This window comes from Pteropus medius, unplaced genomic scaffold (assembly GCF_902729225.1).
Source record: "Pteropus medius unplaced genomic scaffold, Ma_sr-lr_union100, whole genome shotgun sequence".
Classification (NCBI taxonomy): Eukaryota; Metazoa; Chordata; class Mammalia; order Chiroptera; family Pteropodidae; genus Pteropus; species Pteropus medius.
This window is the reverse complement of record NW_024340698.1, coordinates 4,307,144-4,315,204: the sequence shown is the minus strand read 5'-3', so window position 1 is coordinate 4,315,204 and position 8,061 is coordinate 4,307,144. Positions and strand designations below refer to the sequence as shown.

Sequence of the window (8,061 nt, the reverse complement as noted above, 5' to 3'; positions counted from 1 at the left end):
ACAGGGATGTAAAATACATCATAGGGAACATAGTCAATTATATGGTAGTAACTATATATAGTACCAGGTGGATACTAGACTAATCTGGGGGATCACTTTGTAAATTATGTAAATGTCTAACCACTATGCTGTACACTTGGAAGTAATATAAAATGATATTGAATTTCAAGTCTATTTGAAAACAAATAAATCATAAATAAATAAATCATAAATAAATAAATAAATAAATAAATAAATAAATAAAAACAATTAAAAAATTTTTTTATTGTTTTTTTTGTCCTATATTTTTGCTTTTCCTTAGGGCCTACACAAGCCCTTGCACATTATAAATACTGACTCAATATCTGATTTGTGAATAAATGAGTGAATAAATGATCGAGTCGTGTTTTTTGTTAAGTTATATGAATTCTTTATAAATTTTGAATATGAACCCCTTATTGGATGTATCATTGGCGAATATCTTCTTTCTGTTGGTAAGTTTTCCTTTTCATTTTATTAATGGTTTCCTTTGCTGTGAAAACTTTTTAGTTTGATGTTTTCCCATTTGTTTAATCTTTCTTTTGTTTCTCTTACCCAGGGAGGTATGTCAGAAAAAATATTACTTAGAGCAATGTAAGAGAGTTTACTGCCTATGTTTTGTTCTAGGAGTTGTATGGTTTTGGCTCTTTCATTTAGGTCTTTAATCCATTTAAGTTTGTTTTTGTATATGGTGTAAGGAGGTGGTCCAGTTTCATTTTTTTGCATATACCTATCCAATTTTCCAAACTTGTGTTTTTTCAAACTTGTGTTATTGAATAGACTGTCATTACTCCATTGTATATTCTTGCCTCCTTTGTCATTGATTAATTTACCGTATAGGTGTGGGTTTATTTCTAGCCTATCTATTCTGTCCCATTGATCTATGTTTCTGTTTTTATGCCAGTACAATGCCACTTTGATAATTATAGCTTTGTAGTATTGTTTGGTATCAGGTTGTGATAGCTTCAATTTTGTTCTGCTTTCTCAAGAATGCTGTGGCTATTTGGGGTCTTTGTGCTCCCATGTAAATTTTAGGATTAATTGTACTAGTTCTGTGAAAACTGCCATTGGTATTTTGATGGAAATTGCATTGAATCTATAGATTGCTTTGGGTAGTATGGACATTTTAATGATGTTAATTCTTCCTATCTATGAGCATGGTATATGCTTCTACTTATTTATACCTTCTCCAACATCTTTCTTCAATGTCTTATGATTTTCTGAGTACATTTTTTTGTACTTCCTTCATTAAATTTATTCCTAGGTATTTTATTTTAGTTTTTGATGCAAGTGTAATTGGAATTGTTTATCTAATTTCTCTTTCTGACAATTTCTTGTTGGTGCATAAAAATGCAACCGATTTCTGAATAGTAATTTTTTATCCTGCTACTTTATTGTATTTATTGATCAATTCTAATAGTTTTTTTTTTGTGGAATCTTTTGGGTTCTCCATATATAGCATTATATCATCTGCAAATAATTACATGTTTACTTCTTCTTTTCCAATTTGGATGACTTTTATTCCTTTTTCTTGTCTGATTGTTGTGGTTAGGTCATGCAATATTATATTGAATAAAAGCAATGAAAGTGGACATCCTTATATTCTTCCTAATGTTAAGGAAAACACTTTTAGCTTTACCCTGTTGAGTGTAATGTTAGCTGTGGGTTTGTCATATGTGGCTTTTATTGTGTTGAAGTATGCTCCTTCTATTCCCACTTTGCTGAGAGTTTATATCATAAGTGGATGCTGGATTTTGTCAAATGCTTTTTCTGCATTTATTGAAATGAATAAATGATCATATGATCAATAAAATAATATGATCAATAAAATGATCATCTTATTTTTATCTTTCATTTTGTTTATGTGATGTATCATGTTAATTGATTTATGGATATTGAACTGACTGCGTCCTAAGAAAAAAATCCCACTTGATCATGGTGTATTATCTTTTTAATGTATTGCTGAATTCAGTTTGCTAATGTTTTGTTGAGTTTTTTGCATCATGTTCATCAGGGATATTGGCCTATAATTTTATTCTTTTATAATATCTTCGTCTGACTTTGGAATAAGGGTAATGGTGGCTTCATAAAGCAATTGTGGGAACCTTCTTACTTCTTGAATTTTTTGGAATAGTTTGAAAAGGATAAATGTTGATTCTTCTTTGAGTGGTGAAATTTGCCTGTGAAGCCATCTGGTCTAGGACTTTTGTTTGTTGGGAGTTTTTTAATTACTGATTTGATTTCACTAGTACTAATTGGTCTCTTTATATGTTCTGTTTCTTTTTGATTTACTATTAAAAGATTTTATATTTCTATCCATTCCTTTTATGTTGTCCTATTTGTTGGCATAAAATTTTTCATATTATTTTCTTATAAATCTTTATAAATCTGTGGTGTTAGTTGTCACCACTCCTCTTTAATTTTTGATTTATTTTATTTGAATCCTCTCTTTTTTTCTTGATGAGTTGGTTAAAAGTTAATTAATTTTGTTTATCTTTTCAAAGAATCAGATTTTGCTTTCATTGATATTTTGTTTTGTTTTAGATTCTAATTCATTTATTTCTGCTCTGATCATTATTATTTTCTTTACTGTACTATGGGCTTTGTTGTTCTTTTTCTACTTCCTCAAGGTATAAACTTAGAGTGTTTATTTGAAATAGTTCTTGTTTCTTGGAGTAGGCCTGTAATACTATGAATTGTCCTCTTAGAACTGCTTTTGCTGTGTCCCATAGATTTTTGGATCATTACGTCACAATGACCCAAATGTTTTCATTTGTCTCAAGGTATCTTTTGATTTCTTCCTTGATCTCGTTAGCTCATTCATTGTTTAGAAGCATGTTATTTAGTCTCCATGTGTGTATGTGTCTGTGTGTTTCAGCTTTTTCTTGTAATAAATTTCGTTTCTTACCACTGCCATACAAGAAGACACTTGGTATGACTTCAACTTTCTTAAATTTACTGAAACTTGTTTTGTGACCTAACATGTGGTCTATTTTGAAACATGTTCCATGTGCACTTGAAAAGAATGTATATTCTGCTACTTTTAAAATAAAGTCTTCTAAAAATATCAATTAAATCCATCTGGTCCAGTGTGCCATTTAAGGCCACTGTTTCCTTTTTGATTTTCAGTCTAGAAGATATATTTGTTAATGTCAGTGGGGTCTTAAAGTCCCCTACCACGACTGTTTTGCTGCCAATTTCTATTTTTATGTCGGTTAGTATTTGCTTTATGTATTCATGTGCTTCTATTTGGGGCACATAAATGTTTGCAAGGGTTATAGTCTCTTGTATTAATTCCTTTATCATGAAATGTCTTTCTTTGTCTCTTATTATAGGCTTTGTTTTAAAGTTTATTTTGTCTGATATACTTTTTGCTTCCTCAGCTTTTTTTATTTCCACTTGCATAAAATATATTTTTCCATCACTACTTTCAGTCTAAAGTGGATCTCTTATAGATATCATACTATGGGTCTTGTTATTTTATACACTCAGCTATCCTATGTCTTTAGATTGGAGCATTAATTCATTTACACTTTAAGTGATTATTGATAGGTACGTAGTTGTTGCTACTTTATTACTCATATTTATGTTCTTCCCCTCCTCCTTCTTCTTCTTAAAGAAGTTCCTTTAATATTTATTTTAATACTGGTTTGGTGGTGATTAATTTCTTTAGCTTCTTCTTGTCTGGGAAGCTCTTTATCTCTTTTTCAAATTTAGGTGATAGTCTTGCAGAGTAGGGTAATATTAGTCATAGGTCCTTGCTTTTCATCATTTTGAATATTTCGTGCCAATTCCTTCTGGCCTGCAAAGTTTCCTTTGAGAAATCAGCTGGCAGTCTTATAGGATCTCCCTTGTAAATAAATGTTTTTCTCTTGCTCCTTTTAAGATTCTCTTTGTCTTTAACCTTTGGCATTTTAATTAAGATGTGTCTTGATGTAGGCTTCTTTGAGTTCATCTTGTTTGGGACTCTCTGTGCCTCCTGGGCTTGTATGTCTATTTCTTTCACCAGATTAGGGAAGTTTTCAGTCATCATTTCTTCTAGTAAGTTCTCAATTCTTTGTTTTCTCTCTTTCCCTTCTGGTATCCCTATGGCATGAATGTTGTTATACTTTATGTTGTCCGAGAGGTCCCTTAACCTAGCCTCAGTTTTTTTATTCTTTTTGCTGTTTCTATTGAATGGTTTCTGCTATTTTGTCTTCCAAATCAATGATTCAGTCTTCTGTTTTGCCTGATCTCCTTTTGATTCCTTCCAGTTTATTCTTCATTGCAGTTATTGTATTCTTCATTTCTGACTGGTCCTTTTTTTAATGGTTTCTATGCCATTTTTTTATGCTTACTATCTCATTGTTGAAGTTCTCACTAAGCTTTTAAAGCATACTTATGACCAGTGTTTTGATCTCTGTATCTGGTAGATTGCTTGCCTCCATTTAGTTTATAGGCTTAGTTTCCCCCGCCCCTTGGCATTTTCTTCCTGTTATTTATTTGAGATGTTCTTTTTGTTTTCTCTCTCATTTTTGACTGCCTCTCTGTGTTTTTTTTTTCTGTATATTAGGTAAACCTGCTATGTCTCAGAGTCTTGGCAGGGTAGCCTTAGGTGTAGGTAGCTTGTGGGACCCAGTTGTGCAGTATTTCAGGTCACCTATGCCAGATACTCCAGGAGTGTACCTTGTGTGCATCGTGTGTGCCCTCTTGTTATAGTTGAGCCTTCATTGCTGTTGGCATGTCAGTGGGTGGGATTGACCCTCAGGCTGAGTGGCTGTGATGATTGGCCATGACCACAATGAATAAGGTGTTGTGTGGGGGTGACCCCATGGAAGGAGTATTTGCCCAAGGAGTCTTGGTGATTTCTGAGACTACCCTTTGGGTGTGTTTCTTTTGGGCCTAATCCTGTGGTGCTCTGTTATTGTATAAAGCTGGCCACTGGGTGTGTTGGTTTTGGGGCCTCTTGGGAGAGGCTCCTGTGCAGGTCAAGGTCAATGCTGCCTGTGATCAGCCTGTGGCTACCTGATAGACTCTACAAAGTGATCCATGATTGTCGCTACCTGTGCTGGATCTGAAGGTACATGAGAGAGGCCACCCTATGAACAGAGGCCGACTGCCACCAGCACTTGGCCTGTGGTAGCTCAGAAGTAGGCCCAGAGTACCCTGAGGCCTACTGCCTCATGCTAGCTGCTGTTACATCTCAGCCACTAAAAGAGCCTCAGGCAGTATGCAAGTTGGATGAGGTGGCATCTTAGGGAGTCACCAGGATGGAGTGAGTCGTGTTCATCAGGTCAATGCAAATTCAGATTTACTCAGCAAAAGACTCAGGGTACACCAAGGTGGGCCGCCACCTGCCTGTGGCCCACAAATCCCCAGAGTTGTCCAGGAAACACTGTAGTGTGAGTTAACACTGGCTGCCTAAAAAAGCCTCTAGCTCTGCAAGAGCTGAGTGGTGTGGGGTCTCAGAGAGTCACCAGAGTCGTGTGAGTGGTGTTCACCAGGTTAGTGCAGATTTAGATTTAGTGATAATTCTGAGCCTGGGGCCACTCAAAAGGCTCAGAGCACATAGAGGTCAGCCACTGCTTGCCTGGAGCTCATGGACCCACCTGAGAGATATCTAAGAAAGTCTGCATTACATGCCAACACCACGTGTCCATGGGACACTGAAAAGTCTTTGGTGGTCCACAAGTTTAGTGAGACAGGGTCCTAAGGAGTCACCAGGGTAAAGCCAGTGGGTTTCATCAGACCAATGAAAATTCTGGTTTTGCAATATTCGGGGAGAGCTCAATACAGGAAAGATGGTGTCTGTTTACCAGCTACAGGGGAGGAGGCCTCAACACAGGGACAATAGTGGCTGTCCCTCAAGCCCTCGCCCTGTAGCCACTTAACTCAGTTTCTCCCTATGTGTCTCTAGCATCTTCCAAGTTACTGTCCCTCTGCTGAAGCCCAGGATGAGTACCTGGGAGTTAGAGAGTCTGTGCACAGGCCCTTTAAGAGTAATACCTGGGTTTCTTTTAGGCTTTTTTTCTCACCCAGTTAGATGAAATCCTCGCTGATTTTCACAGCCAGATGTTGTGGGGGTTCCTTTTCCCAGCCTTGGTGCTTCAGCTCTTGAGCCCAGTGTGGGGCTGGGACCCCTCCCTCTTCAGGCGGAACCTCTGCAGCTGAGATATCCTTTCTGATTCTTTACCCCCACACATGGGTGTGAGACCAGCCTACTTCACCACTCTGTCCATCCTACTAGTTTTGACATGGCTTCTTTTTTATATCCTTAGTTATAGGAGTTATGTTCATCTAGTCTTCATATGGTTCTCCAAGTCGATTGTTCTATAATTTAGTTATAGTTTTAATGCAGTCATGGGAGGAGGCAAGCACAGCATTTTCCTATTCTGCCATCTTGACTGGAACCACAATTAACATTTTTAAACAGTCTCAAATGTACTGAAACACATCAGCAGAATCTATATTTTGAGTCAATTTGTATTCTTGGGCTTATAAAAGCACAATTGTCAAACTTACAGCAAGAGTCTTTTCCTTATTCTACTTACTGCTTTTGTCGTCCACACATTAGAAATAAAATAATTGTCCAAAAAAAAAGTTTTTGGCATAGTACAACATAATTAAACCACACAGGGCACATAACTAGCTCTCTATATTTCCTATATTGTGGGTGTTTATTGTAGATACCAATATTTGTTTATATATTCTGTATTGTCTACATATAGTGCTAGAAATTATACTGAATGATGTAATTCTAATTATATTTGTCGATTTTCCCTCCATGCTCTAGATCCTAAAATTTGACCAATTAATCATCTCACTGTTGAAGTCTTCAATGTCATCATCATATCATTATCATCAGCTACTGCTGCAAGTACAGCCATTCCTGATAAGTTTAGCCCCTTTCTTCTTGGTGGATCCCTTGTTTTGTTTCTCTTTCCCATATGCTCAGGAAAAGTGACCCCTTTCTCAGCCTCAAGAGAGTGACTCATGACAAGTCCTAATCTATCATGCTCATTCCATTCCACTCCCCGACCACTGCCATCTATCGATTGTTCTAGGTATGTACGTAAGACTGATTCATCATCCTAAGTGAATTTCATTTCAAAGACACCGTATTGTGACATTTTGAACAAGAAACATCACGGCTCTCTCAAGGAGTTTATTACTTAGTTGGTAGACAAAATGTGTACATGAAAAAAATAATAAAATATAAGTCAGTAATAATGCTAAATATCAAATAAAATTTACAGATAATAAGGTTTATAGAAATGAAAACAGGGAGAGATTACTAACCTTGGAAGCCCCCTGTAAAAATGTGTTGCTGATTTGGAAATAATTATTTTATTTATATTGATAAAATGAATGTATAGGCTGCAAATTGCTGTGAGCAAGGAATTAAAGTTATGGAATAAATAAACTCTGAATCTTTATTCACTTATTTATTTTATTATTGTTATTTTTTTATCTTTTAGGCAAGGCAACCCTTGGTTTATCTCACAGATTGCAAGGATCTTGTCATCTTACAATCCCTTATTTTTTTTTATGTTTTACGCCTACAGCACCTGGTCTTCCTAGGTGATCTCCCATCCAAGTACTAACCAGGCCTAACCCTGCTTAGCTTCTGAGATTAGACAGAATCAGGCTTGTTCAGGGTAGCATGGCCATAGACAAACTCTGAATCTTTAAAGAGACTTGAAACCGTAAATCAGCAAAACCAAATGGTGTCCATGAAGGTACTTGTGTAGCAATCATTTGTCAAAAAGTGACCTGGCTATATATGCAAAGCTGTTTTCTCTGTTATGTAAAGAAACAACGTTTTTAGAATTTAATTTTCCATTTAAAGAAAATGCATACTCATTAAAGAAAATTAGAAAAGGAAAGTTGAAAGAGAGAAAAATACATCGTTTATATTTCCAATCTTAGCATTTTCATATCTATTCTAGTTTATTGTTTGTATGCGTGTGTATTTATTTTTCTTCTGAATGAGCTTTGTGTGATCAATGTACAATTTTTTTAAACCACATCGTTTTAGTAAGCTAACTGTCCAGTACTGTTTTG

At 35.7% G+C, this 8,061-nt stretch overlaps 1 pseudogene; it reads right to left on the bottom strand.

Moving 5' to 3' along the window:
- Positions 1 to 7,553: 7,553 nt before the first annotated feature.
- LOC120613283 (uncharacterized) lies at positions 7,554 to 7,672 on the bottom strand (annotated as a pseudogene).
- Positions 7,673 to 8,061: the final 389 nt, after the last annotated feature.